Here is a 26,152-nt window from a genome sequence, read left to right as displayed (position 1 = left end):
TCCTGCGGACTTCCGACAAACTCCTGGACTTGCGACGATTCACTTGGCGAGTTCCGACGAGCTTCTTTGGCAAGCTTATGGACTTCTCGGATTTGTTCCCGCAGAACCTCTGACGATTGTCCGAACTTCCGTCGAGCTCTCGAACTCCCAACGTGATCATTGTCATGACTCCGGTGCAACTCCTGCTGCATGTCTTACTTTCATCGTAGTTAATCCTGCACACTTATCTCAACATATAGGTTAGACAACAAATGACAATTGACTTCATCATCAAAATCCGAGATTCAACAGGGTCTTATCAATTGGTATCAGAGCGACGATAAGACTTTATGGTCTTATCATTTGGTATCAGAGTCTTATCATTTCTTTTATTTCTTTTACGATAAAACTTTAGGGTCTTATTATTTGGTATCAGAGCCTTATCATTTCTTTCATTTCTTTTACGATAAGACTTTAGAGTCTTATCAATTGGTATTAGAGCATTATCATTTCTTTCATTTCTTTTACGATAAGACTTTAGGATCTTATCATTTGGTATCAGAGTGACGATAAGACTTTAGGGTCTTATCAATTGGTATTAGAGCATTCCCTTTTCTCGCCTTTCTTTCACGATATGACCTTAGGGTCATATCATTTGGCATCAGAGCATCCCCATTTCTCCCCTTTCTTCAACGATAAGACTTTAGGGTCTTACCATTTGGTATCAGAGCGGTGATCCTTGGCGTTCTTACTGTAGTGTTGCCGTAGCTATCAAAAAAAAAAAAAAAAATTTGTGTGACGAAGGGTGAAGCCGGCAGCCACGAATGTTGATCCTTCTCAATTGAGAAGGAACCTCTATGTCTTGGTCAGCGACCATCGTTGCCCCTTCTCCACCGCCATCGCTACTGCCCAGGCAGTAGCTGTCACCACTACCGCTGCCCCCTTGTTGCTGTTATCTTCATCTTCCAGAAAAAAAAAAAAAAAAAAAAAATGAAAGAAGAAGAAGAAGAAGCCGCAGCCACCCCTGCTTCCCCTGCCGAACCCTTGCTTCCGGCCAGCCCACCCGCCGCCACTGCTTCCCGGCCGAGGGACCACCACTGCCACCGCTGTAGCCCAGCCACCGCCACCGCCGCTGCCCCCACCCGGCCAGCAACCTCTCCTCCTCACTTCCCCATCTCACTCGAGCGAGAAGGATTGCCGGCACCGTTTCCCAGCCAGCGGATCACCCCATCGCCGCTTATACCGTCGGCGACGCTACCCTAGTCCACCATCGTGCCGCCCCCCCCACCCCCCCTTGGGTCACAACCGCAGCCGCCGGTTGCCGCAGCCCCTCCTTGCAGCGATTGCAGAAATAAAGCTTCCTCTGTTGCCGCAACCCCTCATCGATCCCAGCCAGCAGACCACCCCATCGCCGCTTCTACCGTCGATGACGCTGCCCTAGTCTGCCATCGTGCCACACCCCCCCCCTGGGTTGCAGCCGTAGCTATCGGTTGTCGCAACCCCTCCTTGCAGCGGTTGCAGAAACAGAGCTTCCTCTGTTGCCGCAGCCCCTCATCGATCGCAACCGCGCCTCCACTAGGCGCGCCTCCTCCAGCATTCCTCTTCCCCTCGAGCAATGTCGCCACTCAGCCAACCCACCACCATTGCCAGCCACCGTGCGACGCCCGTCGCTCACCTCCCAATCGTCGCTCCCCCTTGCTCTGCATCTTTTGTAACCGAAACAGAGCAAGCACAAGCAACTCACCTTGCTGCCCTTATTTCCAACTGCACCACAGTGATGACGCTGCTCGCCACCCAATCGTGATCCTCGCAGCCTCCCCCTTGCTCTGGTGACAGAAACAGGGCAAATCACTGATTGCCCTTGTTCTGCAGTGCCACCGTGGATTCCTATTCTCCACTGCAACCTCAACCCCGGACACTTCAACGCTGCCTCTCCCTTGCTTTACCTCCGTTATAGTTATCGCCTTCTAGCCCTCGACGCTCTCATCTCACGCAGCGACAGAAACATAGGGCAACACCTCTTCCTCCTCGGCAGCTTTGCAGCTACAGTGATTGATGCCCTTGACCGACACCAAAAACAGGAGTTCAGATTATATATTTGCAGTCTTACATAATGGTCACCGATAACTCAGTGAAAGCACAAATGGAAGCATTGGAAATCAGAATTGAGAACCGAATGCAAGAAACACTTAATGATTTCAAAAAGAGCCTACTAGAGAGCCTTAGTAAATTTCAACAAGATGGGGAGCTCAAGTTCTATGTTGAACAGATTGGGAGATATAGGAAAAGGGCCCCAGGATGGTGACACACACTACCCACGCATTAGGGTAGAATTTCCACGATGGGAATATGAGGATCTGACTAGTTGGATCTCTAAGGCAGAATTTTTTTTTCTTTTTTATAGAACCCTAGAAGAATATAAGGTAAAAGTGACCTCAATCCAGCTCGAGGGAGATGCACTCCAATGGTACGATTGGTATGAAACTCTCTACAGAATTCCTTCATGGGAGAAGTTCAAAAGTAGCCTTCTTGTTCGATTTGGCCCATCCGAATATGAGAATGTTGATAGCCAGCTCGCTAAAATTCGTTAAACTTCTACAGTGTTGGAATATCAGAGTAGGTTTGAAAGATTGTTAAATCAAACAAGAGATTGGTCGAAACGACAGCATCTAGATACATTTATTGAAGGGCTTAATCTGGAGATTTAGTATGAAGTTAAGGCTCGTCAACCCCGCACCATGATAGCTGCGATTTCATTTGCATGCCTGCATAAGGAAAAACTCAGCATGGAATATCATCAAAATAGAGGTGTCAATAAACAGGTGATCAGCAAGCAGCACACCCTATCTACTCCCAATCAAAATCCTATCACTTGCAGACTAACCCAAGAAGAACTTAAAGAAAGATCAGCGAAGGGTTTGTGCTGGCATTACGATGAAAAGTGGAGTAAGGTGCACCGATGCAAATAAAAATGTGGAGAGGAACCAATTGGAGAGGAATGTGGACTCCGATCATGAAGGTATAAATTCTAATGAAGATATTGGACCTACCATACATACAATATATGCATTAACCAGCTACTCTAACCCGTAAACTATGGAAGTTGGTGGAACTCTGGAACATCAGCCTATTATAGTTTTGATTGAGACTGGTAGCACTAACAATTTTATGGTTAGTGAGACTGTTGACCGATTGGCCCACCACATTGAAGACTATAACAGATTCAAAGTAAAGATCGTTGATGGACGGATTTTCACTTGTGATAGCAAAGGTTCAAAGATAAAATTGATTATATAGGGTCAGAAGTTTCTTGCAACGGTTACTATACTGAAAGACCGACTATTTGCTTACACTATCAAAAAGTGGAGACTATACTTATTTGATCAATGGGTTGTGATGCGTTGCAGATAGTCTATGACTAAAGTGCTGAAAGAGAAGCTCCCCGAGATTGATGTTGCTCAGCCTTGAGGACAAGGCTGATTTGAAGAGGGAGAAACTATAAGGACCCTTTTTCTGAGCTTTTGAATAATATTTATTGAGTCTATTTAGTTCAGTTGTTTATTGAGTCTATTTAGTTCAGTTAGAGTCAAGTAGAGGTTTATTTAATATTTATTTATTATTAAGGGTCCAAGTCCTGGTGGATTCTAGGTGGAACTCTATAAATAGTGATGTAACCCTTTCTTTTGGAATCAATCAATGAAATGTTATTCCACTCTGTGGTCAAACCCTAGGAGGTCGATCCCTTCAAAGTGATCAAGGAGGGTCGATCCTCTCAAAGTGATCAACGAGGGCCAATCCCCTCGAAGCGATCAAAGAGGTCGATCCCCTCGAAGCGATCATTATCATTCCCTTTTCTCCCCTTTCTTTCACGATAAGACCATAGGGTTTTATTAATTGGTATCAGAGCGACGATAAAACTTTAAGGTCTTATCACTTTGATATCAAACTTATAGGTCTAGAGGTTTCAGATCTAGCACAGCCGATCATCGGGAGTGGTAGCCAATCTTACAAGGACTATTAAGTATTGATAGAGGGTCATCCACTCTCAATGTCATGAGAGGAATATCTCATGTGTTCTTGCTCAGACAAATCCCTAGCTAGGGTTATTCAGATTGAGAGAGAAAGAGTTCTTGGGGAGAATCCGATTAGAGTGAGACTTGAGTAAAAACCATATGGGCTTAACAACACCATGCCCGGTATACGGTATCTAGGATATTAGATGGATGAGGGATTATAGATATACGACAATTGAGGACAGACAAGTCCAATGGATTGAATTTGTTGAATCTCGTATTTTGATGATGAAACTACTTGATATATGTTTATGATTTAATCTGCGTTTTGAGTGACGCAGGATGCTTCGATCAGGATGAGACAATTAAAGCAGGAAAATCATGTTGTGCCGAAGGAACATGTCAGAAGATTGGAAGTCGGGCCGGTGGATCGGTCGACGTATCGACAGAAGGCTTTGGGCCGTGGACTCGGGCATTCGGCCAAGAAGAGCGGGTATTGTGCCAAGGATATCGGAGTTGCGGAGTCAACTGGCCGATTGGGCAATAGGCTGCAGGAGAGGACGATGTGCCGAAGAATCGGACGAAGCGTCGAGAGACCAATGACATGTCGGACAACTTGGTTAATTGCTTAGGATTAATTGTCTCGATCGAAGTTTTGTTTTGTTGTGCAGGATTAACTACGATGAGAGTAAGACAAGCAGCAGGTGTTGCGCCGGAGTCAAGATCATGATCACGTTGGGAGTTCGAGAGTTCGACGGAAGTTCGGACGGTCGTCGGAGGTTCAGCGAGAACAGATCCGAGAAGTCCAGAAGCTTGCCAAGCGAAGCTCGTCGGAACTCGCCAAGTGGATCGTCGCAAAGTCCAGGAGTATGCCGGATGTCCGCAGAAGGATCACCGAGGGTTTATCGGATGATCGACGGAAGTTCGCCGGAAGAAGCGATTGACGCATCGGAGCAAAGCTGCAGAAGTTGTCTTAGAGTTAATCGTAGTTAGCACGATGATTAAGCTTGAAAATGGGAGGTGATCCCATTAGCTTAATCTTGGGGCAATTGGGCCCCTGAAAAGATTCAAATTGGGCCGAATGGAGCGAACCATTCGGACCCTGATTGCACCAGGCGGTGCAACCGCCTAGGCCAGGAGGTGCAACCGCCTGGGCTGCGGGACTGGGCGGTGCAACCGCCCCAACCAGGCGGTGCAACCGCCCAGGCCATGTCTTCCAGCGGGACTGGGCGGTGCAACCGCCCCAGCCAAGAGGTGCAACCGCCCAGGGCTCAGTCTCCAAGCGAGACTGGGCGGTGCAACCTCCTCTGTCAAGAGGTAGCACCGCCAGAGCTCAAGTTTCGAGCTCTGCCAAGAGGTGCAACCACCGAGCTCGGTCTTCGAGCTCTGGCAGAGAGGTGCAACCTCTTTGGACAGGAGATGCATCGCCTGAGCTCGGTCTTCGAGCTCTGGCAGAGAGGTGCAACCACCTCTGGCAGAGAGGTGCATCAGCCTGAGCTCAGTTTCGAGCTCTGCCAGGTGATGCAACCACCGAGCTCAGACTTCGAGCTCTGCCAGGCGATGCAACCACCGAGCTCAGACTTCGAGCTCTGCCAGGCGATGCAACCACTGAGCTCAGTCTTCGAGCTCTGGCAGAGAGGTGCGATCGCCTGAGCTCAGTCTTCGAGCTCTGCCAGGCGGTGCCACCTCTCCAGTCAAGAGGTGCAACCGCCTGATCCCGGAATTCCGGGATTTGATCGTTTTGAGCTCCAAATTTGAATTGGGTTGGGGCCTATAAATACCCCACCCATTCAACACTGAAAAGATAGAGATCCACACCGAATTCTTGATCTTTTCAGTGATTCTAAGAGCTCAAATTTGTGTAAAGTCCTAAAGTTCTCCTCCTTCTGTTCTTCAAGTCTTGAGTTGTAAAGAGAGGAGAGAAAGGATCTGTAAAGGTTGTCTCCTGAGCCTGTCAAAAGGAGAGAAACTGTAAAAGGGCAGTTAGCCTTCGCCCATTGAAGGAAGGCAGCTAGTTGACGTCGGTGACCTCGTCGGAGGAGGAAGCCAAAAGTGGAGTAGGTCAAGACTGACCGAACCACTCTAAATCTCTGGTTTGCTTTTACCTTGAGCACTTTATCATTACTGCAAACCTCCTACATTGCTACTGCCCTCTGCGCCTTTACGAACGAGTTTCTAAGCTCTGATCTTTCAGAATCTGCATTCAAACGTAAATCGTGTTTTCGTACGATCTTCACACTGCAGTTTACGCTTACATTCGGATTCCATTTATAACTGCAAATTGATTTCTACGTAAAACGCTTTTCAAGGTTCAAAACTGCTTTTAGACGCAAAACTACATTTAGACGTAAAATTACGTTTAGACGTAAAACTGCGTTTAGACGCAAAACTGCGTTTAGACGTAAAACTGTGTTTAGACGTAAAACTGCGTTTAGACGCAAAACTGCGTTTAGACGTAAAACTGCGTTTAGACGTAAAACTACGTTTTGACGTAAAACTGCGTTTGGACGTAAAACTGAGTTTAGACGCAAACTGCTCTTAGACGCAAACTGTGCTTAGACGCAAACTGCGCTTAGACGCAAACTGTGTTTAGACGCAAACTGCGCTTAGACGCAAAACTGCGCTTAGACGCAAACTGCACTGTGATTCTGCTTTTATATCGAAATCATTTTTTATCGGACGAACGCAGCTTTAGCTTTTAAATTGCTGTAAGATTTCCGCTGCACTAATTCACCCCCCGCCCCTCTTAGTGCTCTCGATCCTAACAGAATTCCCCTGTATCGTTTGGGGACTACGGTGTAGTGGCCTAGTACGTCCGTAGTTGATGAGTCAAGTGAATTATTATGGAGATAATAATTCAGTAAGCTAGAAGGAGTTCTGATAGGTTTGACTTACGACCAGCTCGATATTAGGCCTAGAGGGTTACACATATATGGTAGGCGTTGTGATGAGTAGAGGTTCGAATATGAGATATCCGTTGAAGCCCCTATCTTATTGGATATCTAGTAGGCCCCTGAATTATTGGATCCTATGGATGAGATCCAATAAGAGTCAATGAGAGATTATTGTATAGAGATCCACTAATCTAAGAGGCTTGGGTAGTTGGATAGAGATCCAATACCTAATATGGTAGGATCCATTAGGGTTTTGTTGATAGGAGACCTCTATAAATAGGAGGGAACCAATGGTTCATAGGCCAGTGCCTTTTTGGATTATATCTCCTATTCTCCTCCCCTTCTCCTCCTTAGATAACAGGCCTGGAGATTCGAGAAGCATCGTCGCAACCCTACTGTGTGGATCACCGTTAAAGAGGAGGACACTTGACCTCCTTCACCCTCTCCTAGAGATCTAGGGATTCATGGATATATGATCTCAACCCCCATGGTCGAGAGCTCCTTGTAGCTCTCGGCGTTGTAGCTTTTGGCTAAGCCGAGAGCAGCAAAGTGGAGCTCTCGGTCAAGGCTATAAGCAGCCTTCGGCCAATCTAAATGGTAGTAATAGTTGCTACAATTTCTTCCCCTTTTGTGTCAACAAATTTGACATCAAAAGTCCTCTCTAAAATACCTCTTAACAACGAGAAAAGGTGTAGCACATATTTAAAAACTATGATAAAAAAAATCACAACAATCATGCAAAATAATTCTACATGATTCAATACAACATAGTTTAAAAACTAATCTTTTGTATGAGCAACTTGGCTCCGATACCACTGTTGGAAGATCTAGAGGTGACATCACATGTATAGCAGAAGAATAGAAAACAAAATCCTAGAATTTCCCATAGAAAATAAGGTTTCATCGGCGTGCAAAAATTAGTGTGCAAAAACCTGGGAAACTAAAAAACTACGTATACAAGAGAGATTGTGTTACCTAGGGAGATCGTATATCCTTGAATTCCTAAAGACACTCTTGAAATCACTACCCAAATCTCTTCTTTGCATGCATCACACAATCAAGAAGGGGCTGCCCTTCTTGCTATCCACATGCCCTAAATAGGGGTTGCTAGCTCAAGAAGAGAAGGGGAGAGGAGTATAGGAGGTGGTAGCCAAAAAACCTAGCCCATGGCCCTTTGGTTACCTCCTATTTATAGAGGCCTTATGTCAACTTAACCTTAATGGATCATGCCATATTGGGTATTGGATCTCCATCTTGTTGAATCTCATATTTTGATGATGAAACCAATTGATAGTGTTTATTTGATCCGTGTTTTGAGTGATGCAGGAAGCTTCGATCAAGGAGAGGCAATTAAAGCAGGAAGAATCATATTTGGTCAGAGTGGAACATGTTAGAAGATTGGACGTCAAGCCGGAGGATCAGTCGACGTATCGGTAGAAAGCTTTGGGCCATTAGTTCAGGCATCGGGCTAAGAAGAGTGGAAATTGTGTTAAGGAAATCAGAGTTGTGGAGGTCAACTGGCCGATTGGGCAATAGGCCACAAGAGAGGATGATGCACCGAAGAATAAGACGAAGCGTCGATGAACCAATGATATGCCGGACAACATTTGATTCAAGCTTTGTAATAATTGTCTAGATCGAAGTAGGTTTTAGGCATAATTGGGTTGGAATTGGGCCAACTCAACTAGAGGCCAATTGAGCCCAAGGTTAGGCTATGTTGGGCCAAGTGAAAGACCCAAACAGTGACCCAATAGACAGCACCATCAGTGGCACAGTCTCCAAAAGTATGTCAGTTGGTGGTACCGCCTAGACATAGTCTTTGAGAGACTGTCAAGTGGTCCAGTGTTAGCGCTACAGGTGGTGGTACCGCCCAACACATGCGGTGGTACCACTATTACCTTGAAAACCGAGGATGAGACACTTTTAGGCTCCAAGTTTGAATCCACTTGAGGCCTATAAATACCCCTCTCATCCCTGGTTAACATACATAAGAATTAAGAGCACAAAAGTAGAAAAATGCCATTGTAATCTTATAGGAACTCCTCTCAAGCTCTAAGTATTAGTGTGGTTTAAGATAGGAGTAAGTGGGGTGTAAAGGTTCTCTCCTGAACTTGTCAAAAGGAAAATCGAGTGTAAAAGGGTAGTTGATCTTCCCTCGTTGAAAGAAGATCGTTAGTGGATGCCGGTAGCCTCGCCGGAAGTGGAATCGGCGGAGTGGATGTAGGTCACGATGATCGAACCACTATAAAAATCTGGTTTGCATTTACTTCTTACTATTTACCTTTATTGCAAACTGAATTCTTGCTTTCACTATGCTTCCATGTGCTTTCAATGTTATACATTTCCGATACGAGCTTTTATCATATAAAGTTTTTGAACCGATGACGTTTTTATCCATTGTACTAATTCACTCCCTCCTCTTAGTGCCAACTCGATCCTAACAGTTTGTTAGAGCCATGTTTTTCTCGTTTGTTTAACACCTAAGAGAAATGACTCTTTTTTGCTTTCAAGAGAGCTTTTGTATCGTTCGTCCTCTCATGTTCAATGAGACGAACTACACTTATTGAAAAACTCGAATGAGAGTTTTTTTGCTTTCCTTGAACCTTGATTTATGGAATATTGCTAAAAATGGATTTGAAATGTCTTCTCTTCCAATGAATGATTGGAATGAGTTGGAGAAGAAGACTTCCCTTTAAATGCCAAAGCTATGAATGCCTTGTTTTGCACTTTAAATAAAACTAAATTCAATCGAGTTTCTATTTGCGAAATGACTTTTGATGTTTGGCATATACTCAAAATCACACAGAAGACACAAGTAGGGTAAAAGATTCTAAAGTTAATCTTTTGATGCATGATTTTAAGTTGTTTCGTATGAAGTCAAGCGAAACTATTATTGACATATACACCCCTTTTACGGATGTCGTCAATAGTTTAAAAGCTCTTGGCAAATGTTTTTCAAATTTTAAACTTGTTAATAAAGTTTTACAAACACTTTCTAAAAATTGGGATTTGAAAATAACGGCAATACAAGAATCAAAGACTTGAACCATTTTTCACTTGAAGAACTTATTGGGTCTTTAATGACCTATGAAATGAGTTGTATGGCTCATGAAGAGCTTGAGAACAACCTTCCAAAGGACAGGAAGGATTTGACACTTAGAACAAATGAAGACCACTCGAGCGAAAACTTAAGTGATGATTACTTTGAACTCTTGATTATAAAGCTTAAAAAATTCTTAAAACAAGAATCGAAGAACAAAAATGAACCTAAAAAGAAAAAGCTATAAAAAAAGAAGAAAACACTCAAGATGGCTTGGGATGAATCAAGTTCATCTGAAGATGAAGAAAAATCCAACAAAGGCGAGGTGGCAAACTATGCCTTAATGGCTTTCGACGATGAGGTAACCAAAATCCCTTTATTTTTTTTCAAAATTACAAGATGCATTTCATGAGTTGTTTTTTAATTAGTTGGTAAAAATAAAAATAAAAAAATATTGGGATCATGGTAGTAATTTTAAAAATGATAATGACAATTGTATTTTTTATGAAAATACAATAAAATGTTAGATATAAATCTAATGCTTGTACACTAAATAAGATTAATCTTATGTATGTTCTTAAGAAGCAATAATTATTGAATCTTGAATTTTGATAATGAAACCAATCGATAAGTGTTTATGTTTTAATCTGCATTTTGAGTGAAGCAGGATGCTTCGATCAGGATGAGACAATCAAGGCAGGAAGAATCATGTTAAGTTAGAGGAAAACATGTCAGAAGATTAGACATCGAGCTGGAGGATCGGTCGACGTATCGACAGAAGGCTTTGGGCCATGGATTCGGGCATCGGACCAAGAAGAGTGGATATTGTGCCAAAGATATCGGAGTTGCAGAATCAATTGGACGATTGGGCAATAGGCCGCAAGAGAGGCCGATGCGCCGAAGAATCAGACAAAACGTCGAGGGACCAATGTGTTAGGATCGAGAGCACTAAGAGGGGGGGGGGGTGAATTAGTGCAGCGGAAATCTTTCAGCGATTAAAAACGAAAGCTGCGTTCGTTTGATAAAACTATTTTGATGCAAAAGTCGATTCTAAGAATACTTATGATTAAGTGCAGTTTACGTCTAAACACAGTTTGCGTCTAAGCGCAGTTTATACAGTTTGCGTCTAAATGTAGTTTGCGTCTAAATGCAGATTGCGTCTAAGCGCAGTTTGCGTCTAAGCGCAGTTTGCGTCTAAGATCAGATTGAGTCTAAGCGCAGTGCAGTTTGCGTCTAAACACAGTTTTACGTCTAAACATAGTTTTACGTCTAAACGTAGTTTTACGTCTAAACGCAGTTTGCGTCTAAACGCAGTTTTACGTCTAAACGTAGTTTTGCGTTTAAAAGTAGTTTACGTCTAAAACACAGTTTTACGTCTAAACACAGTTTGCACAGTTTACGTCTAAACGCAGTTTTAAAGGGATCTGAACTTAGAAACTTCGTTCATAAAAGCGCAGAAGACAGTTTTGCAGAATCAAAACGTAAACGTAAACTGTAATGTATGAAAACACCGATTTACGTCTGAATACAGATTTGGAAAGATCAGCACTTAGAAACTTGTTCGTAAAAGCGCAGAAGACAGTTTTGCAGAATCAAAACGTAAACGTAAACTGTAATGTATGAAAACACCGATTTATGTCTGAATGCAGATTCGGAAAGATCAGCACTTAGAAACTTGTTCGTAAAGGCGCAGAGAGCAGTAGCTATGTAGGAGGTTTGCAGTAATGATAAAGTGCTCAAAATAAACGCAAACCAGAGATTTAGAGTGGTTCGGTCAGTCTTGACCTACTCCACCGATGAGGTCACCGACGTCAACTAGAGGCCTTCCTTCAATAGGCGAAGGCCAACTGCCCTTTTACAAATTCACTCCTTTTGATGGGCTCAGGAGACAACCCTTACAGGACCTTTCTCTCCTCTCTTTACAACTCAAAACTTGAAGAACAGAAAGAGGAGAACTTTCGGACTTTACACAAATTTGAGCTCTTAGAATCACAGAAAAGATCAAGAATTCGGTGTAGGTCTGTATCTTTTCAGTGCTGAATGGGTGGGGTATTTATAGACCCCAACCCAATTCAAATTTGGAGCTCAAAATGATCAAATCCCGGAATTCCGGGATCAGGCGGTTGCACCTCCTGACTAGAGCGGTTACACCGCTTGGCAGAGCTCGAAGACTGAGCCTAAGTGGTTGCACCTCTCTGTCAGGGGTGGTTGCACCACCTGAGTCTGGCTCGGAGACTGAGCCCCAAGCGGTGCCACCTCTTGACTGAGGCGGTTGCACCTCTCTGCCAGAGCTCGAAGACCGAGCTCAGGCGGTGCCACCTCTCTGTCAGGGAGGTTGCACCGCCCAGTCTAGCTCGAAGACTAAGCTCAAGCGGTGCCACCTCCTGGCTGGGGCGGTTGCACCGCCCAGCTTCGCTGGGAGATCCTCTCCTGGGCGGTGCCACCTCCAACCCTGGCGGTGCCACCTCTTTCACTATTTCAGCTCACTTGGTTTGGCTCCAAACTTGGTCCAAACCAGTCCGAACTTGGGCCTAATTTGCCCCTACTTGGGTTATAGGATTAACACCTAATCCTAACCCTAATTAATGTGCTAACTATGATTTTAAAGATATTTTCTAAGCTATTACAAAGTCCGCAAGTCAAGACTTCTTCTGGCGAGCTTTCGGCAAACTTCCGGCGGTCTTCCGATGAACTCTCGAAAACCATTCTGTGGACTCCCGGCAAGCTCCTAGACTTCACGATTTGATCTTAGCGAGTTCCAATGAGCTTCTTCGGCAAGCTCCGATCTTTCTCGGCGAGCTCCGCGAACTTCCAACGAACCTTCCGGCGAGCTTCTGAAAATCCTTCGGCAAGCTCCCAACTCATTCTCGGCTAGTTCCAATAGCATTCCCGATGAACCTTCGGACTTCCGTCGAACTCTCGAACTTGCAACAAATCCTTCGCACTTGACTCCGACACTTTGTTTCGCTTTATGTCTTCATCGTTATCATAGTTAAGCCTGCACAATTAAAGCAAAACTTCGATCGAGACAATTAATCCTAAGCAATTAACCAAGTTGTCCGGCATGTCATTGGTCCCTCGACGCTTCGTCTGATTCTTCGGCGCATCGTCCTCTCCTGCGGCCTATTGCCCAATCGGCCAGTTGACTCCGCAACTCCGATATCCTTGGCACAATAACCGCTCTTCTTGGCCCGATGCCCGAGTCCACTGCCCGGAGCCTTCTGTCGATACGTCGACCGATCTACCGGCCCGACGTCCAATCTTCTGACATGTTCTTCCGGCACAACATGATTTTCCTGCTTTAATTGTCTCATCCTGATCGAAGCATCCTGCGTCACTCAAAACACAGATTAAATCATAAACATATATCAAGTAGTTTCATCATCAAAATACGAGATTCAACACAATGACATATCGGACAACATGATTAATGCTTAGTATTAATTGTCTAGATCGAAATATATTTTTACATATGCAGGATTAACTACGATAGCAAGGCATAAAGCAAAATGAAGTCCCGAAGTCAAGGACGTGACTTCGTTGGGAGTTCGAGAGTTCGTTGGAAGTTCTGGTGGAACTAGCCGAGAAGTCTTGGAGCTTGCTAGAGAAGCTCATCGGAACTCACCAAGAAGATCATCGTGAAGTCCAGGAGCTTGCCGGGAGTCCACCGGAACACTGCCGAAAGATTGTCGGAAGTTCGTTGGAAGATCGTCGGAAGCTCGTCGGAAGAATAGACTTACGGACTTGTTTAACTCAGATTATGTCTTAGATTTTGTAGTTAGCACGTAATTGGGTTTGGATTTGGGCCAACCCAATTAGGGGCCAGCAAGGCCCATGTAAGGACTATGTTGGGCCCAATGAGAGGCCCAAACAATGCCCCAAGAAGTCTCATCGTCGTGGCATAGTCTTTGATCACTTAAGATAGATGAGAAGAGGATAATTCCAACCATCTATCTAAATAGGAGAAGAGGAAGACTTGAAATTTTTTTTGAGATTTTAATTTCTACCTTTGATTTCGTATTAATTAAAAAAATAAAACTACACCTTATTTAAAGGTATTAATATAGAGAAATATTATTTTTTTAATTAAAATTCTTGATAAGATATTTAGAAAATAAATAAGGGTATTTTCATTAGAAATAAAAAGTTAATTAATTAATTAAGAAGCTTATGACTATAGCTTTCGTCACTTGCATAACTATGTCTCTTGGAATTAGTACCCATTGATAGGGGGAGTCTCGCCAACTTGGCAACGTTAGCTCAAAGATCACCTCAGGTATTTGATCAACCTCAAAGGTATAATGTAAAACCAAATTAGTTTATATCTTATTTGAATAAATTTGATTAGTTAAAAAGTTATTTCTCAAAGATCACAAGTTGCCACGTTACAACATGTGAAATAATTCTAATGTAGTTTCTAAATTACAAAGAAAGAAAAGAACAAGAAATTAAATTATGATTGTATATAAAGATTACAAATACTGTTGGAAGATATTACCTATTGTTATTTGTACATAAATGGAAGCCTATCATCGAAGATTATTTTTAAGATAAATTTAAAATGTTATCTTCTTCGAATAAGGAAAGAACAAATAATTTATTTAGTTTGATTTAATTATACTTTTTTAGCTCTAATTTTTTTTTCACTTTTGTGATATTTAGGCTTATAAAAAGGGTCTAATACTTTGTAATAGAGATCATAAAAAATGGATTAATAAATTGTGCTCTTTTCATGTGGGTGATGTGATGCCATATTTTTTTAAATAATATTATTCTCTCATCAACATGCAAGATGTATATTGATGCCTATATTTTGTGAATCTAGTAGTTATATGTTATTTTATTATTATCTTTTTGTTTTTTTTCTCTCTCTAGTTCTCTTTCAGAAAGATGGAGACCACCTCCTTTAACAATATATAATCGACAACAAATTATCGACAGTGGTTCATCTCTTAAATATGAGCAATCTCACATTGCTTGCAAGCGGGAGATAAAATTGACTAATTAAAATAGCATATCGATAATATAAGTAGATCATTTAAGAATCATAAATTGAAATTAAATAACATCTTTTCGTAAGCGAAGGGTATTAATAAAATATCTAAATAAAAAATAGATCTTAAATACTTCTATGATCTAAAGTATTTGATTTTAAAATATGATTTTGATATTAATTATAAGCATAAAAATCTTGATTATACTACTATTATATGAAAATTTTTAATGCTGGAAATTAAAATCACATAACAATAGATCAAATGTACGATACGTACCTTTTAATTACCATTTACAAAGTTTTTATCTAATCTATAAGTGCACCATCATCGAATTCAAAATCTACAACGATATCGATACGTAAGAAAAGCTAGATTCACTTTTTTCTCTCTTCATATCCTTCCCGTATCACTATTAGCAATGAATTAAAGGCAAAGGGGAGATGAGAAATATATATAATCTCTTAATAATTAGTTCATCTTTTAATAATATCATATATCTACATTGAGTCGTGAGATCCTATCTATTTATAAGCGTAAGTGGAGAGTCTAGGATAAACAATTAGGAAAATCCCTTCCATCAATTTATCTCCTAAGAAATCCTATAATAATCGAACTTCTTTTGTACTGGTATATATTAATAATCAAAATTCAATCATATGTCTAAAATTAGACAATGATCATATAATCCAACCACTCTAGATTCAAGTCAGATCTTCCTTCAAGTTTAATACTTGAGTAGAACCCCTCTTCCAACTCACCACTGCTCGAACATGCAAGTGTTCCAAGCTTCCTACATGGTTTTAGCAATGAATCTTCCTCTTAATAAAGACATTTTTGCTGGTTCAGCAGGTAGCAGCCATCGCAGCCTTAATGGACTCGATACCATGATCTACAAAAGCAGCAGCAGCACCCACCATGCCTCAAATCCACCCCCGGCTGAGTGCATTCCTAATTCATCGACTGTTTACTGTGATGGATCCTTCTTTCGCTAAGATGTCAAAGCAAGTCTGGCTTTTGCTTTGTGGATGGTAACGACAACGTAATCATAGAAGACAGCAACATACATCAAGCTTCATCTCCACTCCAAGTTGAATTCTAGGCTATCTCAAGTTGATGCACTCACAAAAGCCTCCCATCTGAATCTGCGAAACTTTATTCTCAAATCCTATTCTCTTAAGACAGTTTTGTTTCATAATAAATTTAAGATATTTTTTTAACTCGCTGAATCTGTGGGTGTTTTATCTTTTGAATATGTGAATATGAAAGAAAAAAAATGATCACATGTAAATACAATCCATTCTCAAATAGTAGTAAAAAGGTACTATTAGCTCAAAATTAAACCGTGAAAAAAATATATTAAACTTCTTTAAAAAAATAATTACAGATTTTAAAAGACTCTTATACTTCAGTTCTGTTGGCTTGAATACTTTAGATTTGAATTATCTAGTAGATGTCAGATATTTATAGATGTGAAATATAAGAATTCTTAATCTTTATGATTCTATCTAATCTAATTTTAAATAATAAAATATCAATTTAAGATCTTTCAAAATATATTTTAATAAATAAAATTAAGAACTCCTTATCTCTCTAAATCTATTTAATCTTATTTAAAAGATAAAATATTAATTTATAATATTTTAAAATTTACTTTTAACTTCTTAACCGTTAAAATGTTAAACAATTCTATAGCTCACAACCTTATCAATGGAGCATTTTTGTTCTTCTCCAACCTTCCTTGGAGGAGAATTTTTTTTTAATTTTATGGACTAATAGGGTCTAGTTAGTTAATTGATGATATGATTCCTTTTGACAAAAATAACACTCTTTCTCCCATTACAATATGTATAAATTATTAGATTATTTTATTGGTGTGTATTTTAGTTATATTTAAAACATAGTATAAGAAATTATTTACATATGAAATTATCGAAGTCATTTATAAATTATTGAAAAAAATATCATCCACTACTGAGTCGGTCCGGTTAGATATTTATCAAAAGTGCTAAGTGCCTTTTGATAATTTCTCTTTTTTAATGTGGAGTGCTGATGTGGCGAACTGATGAGTGAGATCTGTTGGGGGGATCGTTCATTGGGGGTGATCTAGTCTTGTGACAGAGAGGTCGAGTAGAAGAACGGGGTCTCCCTTACTATGGTGTCATCTCCTAGCCACTGGTAGTCTTCCATAACAGGTCTACGTCGGAGACTTCGTTGCTTGACCCCTTCGATGCTTAAGTTAGCAAGAGGCAGAGGGGGAAGAAGACAACAACATGAGCTATGTAAATGAGAGAGTAGAGAATAGAGAGGCTATTGCCTACTTGGCTTGGGGCGTGGCTTTTATACTTAGGCACTAAGCGATCTGATCATGCCTTAGCCAAGGCCCCCCTTACTCTAAACTACGAAGGCTTTCATGAGAACGATTTGCAGTCAATCATTAATGCCTAGGGAAGCTGAGGCATGTTGTCATTAACGATCATTGATTCTCATTCCTTCATTGTCTATTAGTCCATATAGTGGTGAGAGTTGGAGGGTGCCAATATTATCCCTATCATTTATAGAAGTTGAGACATACTGTCGTTAATGATCATTAGTTCCTATGCCTTTATTGTTTGTTAGTTCACGTAGTCGAGGGAGCTAGAGAGTGCTAATATTATCCCTATCAAGTGAATGAGTTGGAGGGTGCTAATATTATCCCTGTCAGGTGGGTAACATGTAAGTTCTCTATATTCTCATAATTAATTTATTTAATTTTTTAAAAAATAGAATTATTATTAAAATTAGTTAATAATATAAAATTTATAAATAATAACAATAATATTTATGAAGTTTTACATGTCAAAACAATATTGAAATATAAAACTGTCTAAATCATCACTGAATATACAGTTTTGCTTCGAAATTTACATGACCATTATGTTCAATAATAGCATGAATAGTCATAGGAACGATGGATAAAACTCCGATCACCAAATGAAAGCGTAGAGGAGGAGTCGCAGTTACATCGCTTTCTGTTGTTAGGATCAAGAGCACTAAGAGGGGGGGGGGGTGAATTAGTGCAGCGGAAATCTTATAATAATTTAAAAACCAAAAGCTGCGTTCGTTCAAAAACTATTATGATGCAAAAGCAAATTCTCAGTTTGTATCTAAGTGCAGTTTGCGTCTAAGCGCAGATTGCGTTTAAGCGCAGTTTTGCGTCTAAGCGCAGTTTTGCGTCTAAGCGCAGTTTTGCGTCTAAACTCAGATTTACGTCTAAATGCAGATTTACGTCTAAACGCAGATTTACGTCTAAACGCAGTTTTACGTCTAAACGCAGTTTTACGTCTAAACGCAGATTTACGTCTAAACGCAGTTTTACGTCTAAACGCAGTTTTACGTCTAAACGCAGTTTTACGTCTAAACGCAGATTTACGTCTAAACGCAGTTAGACGCAGATTTACGTCTAAACTTTGAAACTCGTTTGTATACTCGCAGAAGGCAGTATGCAGTTGAAACCAAGACGTAAACGTGAACTGAAATCTGATGATTGAGCGAAGAAAGCCGATTTACGTTTGAATGCAGTTTTACGTCTAAATGTTGAAACTCGTTCGTAAAGTCGTAGAGGACAGATTGCAGTTATTAATAGGATTAAAATGTAAGCGTAAACTGCAAGGAAGCTCGTTCGTAAAAGCACGGAAAACAGTTCTGCAGAATCAAACGTAAACGTAAACTGTAATGTATGAAAATACGAGTTTACGTCTGAATGCAGATTTGGAAGAACAGCACTTAGAACTTGTTCGTGAAAGCGCAGAGAGCAGTAGTGATGAGGGAGGTTTGCAGTAATGATAAAGTGCTCGAAAATAAACGCAAACCAGAGATTTAGAGTGGTTCGGTCAGCCTTGACCTACTCCACTTTTGGCTTCCTCCACCGATGAGGTTGCCGACGTCAACTAGGTGCCTTCCTTCAATGGGCGAAGGCCAAACTTCCCTCTTACAATTTCTCTCCTTTTGACAGGCTTAGGAGACAACCTTTACAGATGTTTTCTCTCCTTTCTTTTCAACTCAAACTTGAAGAACAGAAGGAGGAGGAAAACTAGCAGTTTTGAGCTCTAAGAACCACTGAAAAGATCAAGATTTCGGGTCTGTTCTTGCTCAATTCAGTGCTGAATGGGTGGGGTATTTATAGGCCCCAACCCAATTCAAAATTCGAGCTCAAAACAATCAAATCGATCAAATCCCAGAATTCTGGGATCAGGCGGTTGCACCTCTCGACTGGAGAGGTGGCACCGCCTGGCAGAGCTCGAAGACTGAGCTCTGCCGATTGCTCCTCTCTGCCAGAGCTCGAAGACTGAGCTCGATGGTTGCATCACCTGGCAGAGCTCGAAGACTGAGCTTGGTGATTGCATCACCTGGCAGAGCTCAAAACAGAGCTCGGTGGTTGCATCACCTGGCAGAGCTCCAAGCTGAGCTCAGGCTGATCCACCTCTCTGCCAGAGCTCGAAGACTGAGCTTGGTGAATGCATCACCTGGCAGAGCTCGAGACTGAGCTCAGGCTGATGCACCTCTCTGCCAAAGCTCGAAGACTGAGCTTGGTGGTTGCATCGCCTGGCAGAGCTCGGAACTTGAGCTCTGGCGGTGCAACCTCTTGGCTGGGGCGGTTGCACCTCCCAGCCGTGCAGCCCTGGCGGTTGCACCTCCTGGCTGGGGCGGTTGCACCTCCCAGCCCCACAGCCCAGGCGGTTGCACCTCCTGGCTGGGGCGGTTGCACCTCTCAACCCCACAGCCCAGGCGGTTGCACCTCCTGGCTGGGGCGGTTGCACCTCCTGGTGCAATCAGGGTCCGAATGGTTCACTCCATTCGACCCATTTTGAATCTTTTCAGGGGCCCAATTGCCCCAAGATTAAGCTAATGGGATCACCTCCCATTTTCCTGCTTAATCATCGTGCTAACTACGATTATCTCTAAGACAACTTCTGCAGCTTGCTCCGATGCGTCAATCGCTTCTTCCGGCGAGTTTCCGGCCAACTTCCGTCGATCAACCGATAACCCTCGGTGATCCTTCTGCGGACATCCGGCATACTCCTGGACTTTGCGACGATCCACTTGGCGAGTTCCGACGAGCTTCGCTTGGCAAGCTTCTGGACTTCTCGGATCTGTTCTCTCTGAACCTCCGACGACCGTCCGAACTTCCGTCGAACTCTCGAACTCCCAACGTGATCATGATCTTGACTCCGGCGCAACTCCTGCTGCTTGTCTTACTCTCATCGTAGTTAATCCTGCACAACAAATCAAAACTTCGATCGAGACAATTAATCCTAAGCAATTAACCAAGTTGTCCGACATGTCATTGGTCCCTCGACGCTTCGTCCGATTCTTCGGCGCATCGTCCTCTCGTGCAGCCTATTGCCCAATCGGCCAGTTGACTCCGCAACTCCGATATCCTTGGCACAATACCCGCTCTTCTTGGCCCGATGCCCGAGTCCACGGCCCGAAGCCTTCTGTCGATACGTCGACCGATCCACCGGCCCGACGTCCAATCTTCTGACATGATCCTTCGGCACAACATGATTTTCCTGCTTTAATTGTCTCATCCTGATCGAAGCATCCTGCGTCACTCAAAACGCAGATTAAATCATAAACATATATCAAGTAGTTTCATCATCAAAATACGAGATTCAACAATTTCTGTATTATAAGAACTCGGAGCAATAGTGATGTATTTATTTTTATCTTCGGGGGTAACCATTCGGCATTGGCTCATCGTCAACCATATATCTTCAATCTCACAACAACTCCTAGGAAGATGACTTTTTTGCGAGGGTTCCGTGTTTGGTGTACTAAGAACCAATATACTAGTAGTTGCAATCCATTTAACAGCCAATCCTTCAACTTCATCAAAATATATCCTCCTCTCAATCTGTGAGAGAAAAAAATAAGAATCCATGGGATTAATATAGAAGTAAAAGTGTAAATTTATATCAAGATGAGGTGCTAAGATCTTACAGCAAATTTGTATATGTAGACTGTTATGAAATATGGTCCTACTGTTAGAACCCTAACTTCAGAAAACATCACTTGCATATAATAATGACAGCATAAGGATCAACTTCTCATGCTTAACCCAAAATGTCAACGAAAACAATCAAGTATGATCATTGTTTTGTATCTACGGAAACAAATTAATCATAATATGATCAATTTCTCTCTCTAAATCTGTAATAAGTAATCTATCTTTTGAATAATCACAGTATATATGAGCGATGTTATCACAATTTAATTTTATAATATAGAAAATTATTTTTTTCAGATTTTTTTTATCTCTATTATACAATCTCATTTTTGAAAGTTAGATATATCATATGGAATATTTTAGAACTTGTGTTCATCACTTATTCTTTATAAAAAAAAGAAAAAATCGTAATTGAAAAAGAAAAAAAGGAAGAAGATTACCTCTTATTCTTCAACAAAGACCAGAGATGAACATTTTCTGCAGATTGCTCAGCATGCTTGCTAGCTCTTTTTCTTTCATTACAATATGCAGCAACTTCATATACCAATTCAGATGCAGGAACTCCATATCTCACAGCAGACAACGATGCTTCTCTACCTTCCTCAGATTCTATAGCCTCCTTATCAAAATAAAGACCAGTAAAACATCTATTGTCAATCCCATCACCTGCATCAGATGCACCACTACTCTACCTTTTCTCCATATAAACCTCTTCAGCTTTAACCACTACAGCTAATGTTCTATGTACAATAATGTCAGCATACCTTCTCAATGGAGAAGTGAAATGTGTGTAGAGTGGGATTGACCGTCCATAATGAGCCCACTCATCTTCTCTGCCTCTCAAATCTCCTGTGCAAAATAGACTGCTAATTGCATTGTCCTTGCAGCACGTGCCAAAAGAATTTGAAGCAACATAGGATCATTCTTCAGTTTCTCTCTCATCTTGGGTAGTGCGAACTGAAGTTTGCAGGATGACGAAGCATCCAACTCGTGTCCACGTTTCCTACAAAATTCTTGGAACTCTTTGAGCTTCATCGACATAGGCTCAGCATGCCTGCCAAGTAGAGCACAGTCTGGGAAAGCCTTGGATATGACCTCTGCAACTGATCTATTTGCCAACAGCATCAACTCCTCAACAAGACAACTTGACTCCTCCCGCACATCAAGTAAGCTGTCATATGGATTCCCACTCTCATCCAACAAGAAGATAAGCTTAGGAGTCTCAATCCAAAATGCTCCATTTCTGAATCTGATCTCCCTCATCTTCTTGGTGATCCCATGCAGGCTTCTAAGAGAATCAACAACATCCTTTAACTCAAACTGCCCATGTAATTTAGGTACCGTTTTCCCTGAAACATCATCCTCAAATCATCCATCAATGATGTCCTGCACATCACCGTATGATAGCTTGCAGCATGAATGGATCACCGATCGGCCGATCCACCGCACGGTGATGTTTCCGGTCTCATCAATGTCCCAAGTGATGGAGAAGGCAAGCCTATCCTCACCTGGTACACACTGGAGGCAACATTGGCAGCTTGTGCTGCGGTGTGTACACACTGGCGGATCGAATTCGGGCTTCTCTATCTAATGCTGTGTCTGGAAGAACAAACCTTGAAACATCAGCGATGCGGACACTTCGAGGTCGGTAGCAGATGCAGGATCAATTGTGAAGGTGCAAGTGTTTCTAAGGTCCTTTCTGGTGTCATATTCCTCCGTAGGGATCTTCCATGGTGCTTCTGGAAGACAAGACAAAGACTCCGGAGAGAAGTCTGCAGCTCTGATTGCATGCTCAAACAATACAGCACTTATCTGTGGCCCAATTTCCTCCGCTCGCCCCAACATGCGGATAACCTGTGCTTTGGGGCAAACACTTCCTTCCTTCGACTCCTCTATTCGAGCACATCGCCATTGATGAGCCTTTTCTTTGCACAACCTGGAAGACTTTCCACAGTGATTACCATCATTGGCAATTTGGCATCAGCTGTACGTAATCCAACTCTCTTCCATTGTCTTCTCCTTCGGGAAGCCATGGATTCAAAGCAAGAAGACCGATCACTACTCCACGACGAGGAGAGCTTCTGATGATAGACAAGACTCTCCCAGTTGGTCGCTTCGATGGATTGCAACTCAACGTAGCACGTATTCTCTCCAAAGCTCTTGCAGCTTCTCCCTGCTTGGGGTCCCTGTTCTTAGTTGAATCGGACTTGTCCATGATGGGATAAAAAGAGGAATAACCTTTGTATAGGAACAAATACTAGAAGACCAAAATACGCAGCGGAATAAAATAGAAACACAATCAAACAGAACACCAAGATATACGTGGAAAACCCCTTCAATGTGAAGGGTAAAAACCACGGGGCAAACTAGAGATAATCCACTATGAGAATAATGAATATACAAATCTCAATCTCTTGCCCAAAACCCAAGCAACAACCACAAGAGAATAACTGGGATACAAGGATCACGTCACTGCCCACAATATCTAAAACCTCCCCAAGTAATCACAGCAAGAGTTTACTGTAGATTTGATCTAACCTGAGATGAGAACACTGCTAGATGATTGTGAACAGTCTCTCTGCGTTGTCCTTGTCTTCTTCCCTTTCTGTCTCTTCCTTTTCTGCCTTGATCTCCTTCTTCTCTTTGGAATCCCGTGGCCCCAAAGATCTGCCTCATTGCTGCCTTTTTATAGCTTTAATCTGCCTCTAAAACGCAGCCACCACACCCCCCTAATCTTAATTAGGGTTAGGTTAAGAGAGGGTGTGGGCTGTGGGCTGATAAAGCCCACATGGGCTGAATATGGGCCATCAGCCCAACAACCTCCCCCTTCAGCCCATAAGGGAGGCTGTCTCATGACTCCTCAATGTGAAGTCATGCCGACCAACTGTCGGCATATCTCCTGTCTTTCTTTTGGTAAGGTCTTCGTTAACATGTCTGCTCCGTTGTCATCTGTATGAATTTTCTGAAGCTGCAACTGCTTCTCTTCAAATACATTTCGAATCCAGTGGTATCTGACATCTATATGCTTTGACTTGGAATGAAACATTGGGTTCTTACACAAATGGATGGCACTCTGGCTGTCACAATGCACCACATAATTTTCCTGTTTCAGCCCCAATTCTTGTAAGAATTCTTTCATCCATAACATTTCTTTGCATACCTCTGTAGCAGCAATATATTCTGCTTCTGTGGTGGAGAGAGCAATACACCTTTGTAACCTGGATTGCCATGACACAGCTCCCCCTGCAAAAGTAAGTACATAACCTGAAGTAGACTTCCTCGTATCTATATCTCTTGCCATATCTGCATCTGTGTAACCTGTCAACACAGGTGGTCCACCTCCAAAGCTTAAACAAACCTTAGAGCTCCCTCTGAGATATCTAAAAATCCACTTCACTACTGCCCAGTGCTCTTTGCCTGGATTTGCAAGAAATCTGCTAGTAACACCCACTGCATATGCGATGTCTGGCCTCGTACATACCATTGCATACATTAAACTTCCAACTGCTGAAGCATAAGGAACCTTTTGCATTTTCTCCTTCTCCTCATCACTTGACGGACTCTGTTCTGAGCACAACTTGAAGTGACCTGCAAGAGGAGAACCAACTGGCTTAGCATTGCTCATACTGAATCTTTCCATGTTCAAATACAAAAATTAAATCACCAAAACCCCGCTCTGATACTAGTTGATGGGGATAAAAAGAGGAATAACCTTTGTATAGGAACAAATACTAGAAGACCAAAATACGCAGCGGAATAAAATGGAAACACAATCAAACAGAACACCAAGATATACGTGGAAAACCCCTTCAATGTGAAGGGTAAAAACCACGGGGCAAACTAGAGATAATCCACTATGAGAATAATGAATATACAAATCTCAATCTCTTGCCCAAAACCCAAGCAACAACCACAAGAGAATAACTGGGATACAAGGATCACGTCACTGCCCACAATATCTAAAACCTCCCCAAGTAATCACAGCAAGAGTTTACTGTAGATTTGATCTAACCTGAGATGAGAACACTGCTAGATGATTGTGAACAGTCTCTCTGCGTTGTCCTTGTCTTCTTCCCTTTCTTTCTCTTCCTTTTCTGCCTTGATCTCCTTCTTCTCTTTGGAATCCCGTGGCCCCAAAGATCTGCCTCGTTGCTGCCTTTTTATAGCTTTAATCTGCCTCTAAAACGCAGCCACCACACCCCCCTAATCTTAATTATGGTTAGGTTAAGAGAGGGTGTGGGCTGTGGGCTGATAAAACCCACATGGGCTTAATATGGGCCATCAGCCCAACAGTCCAGTACACAACAGGATCCAACATTACAGCAACCACATCACTTTCTATCTACACATAATAACGTAAAGGAATCATCACACTGCGCAAATGTGATCCGAAAAGAAATACCGAAAGAACATACCGCTCTGTTTTGTGCATCAGCTCCATTAATGAGAACGTCCGCCGGGAGACCGTCGACTGTACAGAAGGCCTGCAGCAGCCAAGAAACAAACACCCAATAAGAATTCTGCAAGAACAGTAAAGAACAAGCTTTGTTACTGACCTCTTTCCGGTCATATGCGTTCACGCGAAATGTTGCTTTAATGGCACGACCTTTCTGCAAGATCAAAGACTCGATCAGTATGGTTTCCACCGCAGGAGTTCATCTCCTATTGTAGCAGACAACAGGTTTACCTCGATCGCCTCTTTGACTGCCTGCTCTGGCCAATGAAGAGCAAAGTTCATCTGCGAATTGCGTCGAGGAGCTGCCACAGCAACAGGAACAGAGGAAGTCGGCAAAGGGTGGTTATTCGGGATCCCTGCAGAACATCAGACAAAAGAAAAAGAACAGATTTTTTGGTCAAATCTTGAAGGAGAGCAGATGGAACGAAGAGGATGGAGGCGCGAAGGCCAACCTGGTAGGAAGGCCATGGTGTCGCCTGCGCCGCTGCTACGTCGGCCTCTTGGCAGCTACGTCGAGATAATTAATTCAGATCATTGACTGAACGTCGTTAATTAATTCATATTTTATTTTGCTTATATAAATTAAAATAAAAACTTCGAGAAGAGGACTCGATCTTTTTCTTTATCTGAATATAAATAAATAAATAAATAAATAAAATAATTCAGTAATTTTAGGAACTAGAAAGTTTTGGAAGAACCCTGAAAAATCATAAGACAATTAATATATTATTTATATTAAGAGTTTTATATATCATGAATACACATAATTCAATATGCTTGACTTAGC

General features: G+C 42.0%; 1 pseudogene; it reads right to left on the bottom strand.

The window, feature by feature from the left end:
• Positions 1–1,462: 1,462 nt before the first annotated feature.
• Positions 1,463–25,833, bottom strand: LOC135673943 (DIS3-like exonuclease 2; annotated as a pseudogene).
• Between the last annotated feature and the right edge of the window lie 319 nt (positions 25,834–26,152).

Source organism: Musa acuminata, chromosome BXJ1-5 (assembly GCF_036884655.1).
Source record: "Musa acuminata AAA Group cultivar baxijiao chromosome BXJ1-5, Cavendish_Baxijiao_AAA, whole genome shotgun sequence".
Classification (NCBI taxonomy): Eukaryota; Viridiplantae; Streptophyta; class Magnoliopsida; order Zingiberales; family Musaceae; genus Musa; species Musa acuminata.
Note: the sequence above shows the minus strand (reverse complement) of the source record. Positions and strands in the feature narration are given on the sequence as shown.